The sequence below is a fragment of the Camarhynchus parvulus genome, chromosome 8, assembly GCF_901933205.1.
Source record: "Camarhynchus parvulus chromosome 8, STF_HiC, whole genome shotgun sequence".
Taxonomy (NCBI): Eukaryota; Metazoa; Chordata; class Aves; order Passeriformes; family Thraupidae; genus Camarhynchus; species Camarhynchus parvulus.
In genome coordinates, this window is record NC_044578.1 from 23,189,889 (window position 1) to 23,191,879 (window position 1,991).

A 1,991-nucleotide genomic window follows, 5' to 3' on the forward strand; every position below is an offset into this window, starting at 1 on the left:
AGAAACAGTAATTATTTGTGCCTGCTGGGCTGTGGGAGATGGTGGTGGTTGCAAAGCAAGTGTAACATTTTTTGTCTTCTCATGAAGAGTTCTTAAAAACTAGGTAAGGGTGAAGCAGTGCTTCTTCAATCCAGCTCTGAATTATAGAGGATAGATATTAATGTCCAAATTTAATTTACTGTGGAGCATGTATTATTTGCTGCATGCTCTGCTGCAGTGAACCCCACACTTCCTTCTGCTGATGCAGACTTTTCTGTAGGTTGAAGAATGAATGAATGGATGAGGAATTGTCACTCCATGCCACCATTACAAAAAACATAATTATTTTTCTTTTCCAGTTTGGGCCCAGGAACAACCTATGGGGGAGTCACAGGGGTGTACCCTGGAAGATGTGCTATAGCATTAGCCACCTTCCTTTTGCACATTTGTAGTCACTGCATCCAGAAAAAACTGCTTTCCTTGGCTTGCCCTTCACACATGGTGTTTTCAGTCATGTTACTAGCACCAAACTGGAAGCATGAAGCAGAAGTCCAGTGGTTTTAAAGATAACTCTACTTAATTTTAGTATCACACTCACTAGTCTGGACTATGATCTAGTATCTGTTTAAAGCTTTCTAATTTCTTCTGGCTGTTACTGGCCAGCATTTAAACAGGAGGCAAGAGATGGATGCAAGGTGAGGAGGTAGAATAGGATACCAAGGATTATCAAGTGTATGTACAATATTCTATGATACTACCAAAACATGGTTTTACCGGGGTGTTGGATGTTAAAGGAGTGAACTTGATCTTTCTCTAGACTATTTACAGAATTGTTTCTAATTTGTAACTGTAAAGCTGTTATTTACCTTTACTACTAAGAAAAGATTAAAAAATGTTACCATTAATACCCTACTGGTTGTCCTGGGAGGTCTTGCTGATTCTGGTACTGGTGCAGTGATGAATTTTGTAGCTCCCCAAGACATCTGTGCATCTTAGGTACAGCTCACCAGCACAGCCCTGTTCATTCCCATAAAGATCTAATTTGTGTGATCCTTGGGGTGTCCTGTGCAAGGCCAGGAATTTGGCTCAGTGATCATTGTGGGTTCCTTCCAGCTCAGGAGACTCTATGATTCTAATTCCATGTTGCTTTCAATAACTGGCAAAAAAGTTAATGAGCTCTTAAGGGAACAGCCAGGTGTTGAAAAAAGTGAAAATGTGTCTGGGAGCTCAGCCGCAGGTTGTGAAGGGACAAGGAGCCATGGACTTTTTAGCATCTACAAATGACAAGTTATGGTTTTATTTATGTGCTTAGTGCTTTATATATTAAGGAGTGTTGAACATGAAAGTGCTGCTTAACAACATTCAGTCTGGTTTTTAATATCTAATCCATCATGGCCAGTTAAGTGGGGAAGCAATAATCCTTGCCTACACTTGATGAATGGCACAGTCTAAACAAGGATTGACATGCTAATGAGGAGCTTAAGCAGCCAGGCTACAGAAAACCCAAAATTAACCTGAGATGACATGTACATTTTCCCAGTAAAGACAGAGCCAGCAGTGAGTTTACTGTGCATGGATCTGTGCTTTGCTTCAAAAAGCCAGTGTCAGAGCACTCATGGGTCTTGAGCAGCATATTGAATTACTGAAATGTAAGAAGAAAGCAGTCGATGGCACTGTGGCTCAGGCAGTTCTCTCTGCTGCACCCACCTGAGGCACCTTGGGTTTGTATATCACATATATCAAATGTTTTTGGCTTTTGATATCACAGAGTTCTTATAAGAGGATTTGGAAACAATAATGATTTCTTCTGTTTTCCAGTTCCAAGTGGAAACGGAGAAAAGCAATATTAACAATAGCCTCACAACCATAATGTGAAGGATAACACTTGACAGTTACTTGAATTTTTATCTTGAAAATTAGGATTGCAGCTCGCTCACTGATCTGTTTTTGTTGCCTCCAAATCAAAAGAGTGAGGAGTGCCAGCCAGAGGAAAGCTAATGTCACAGGTACAA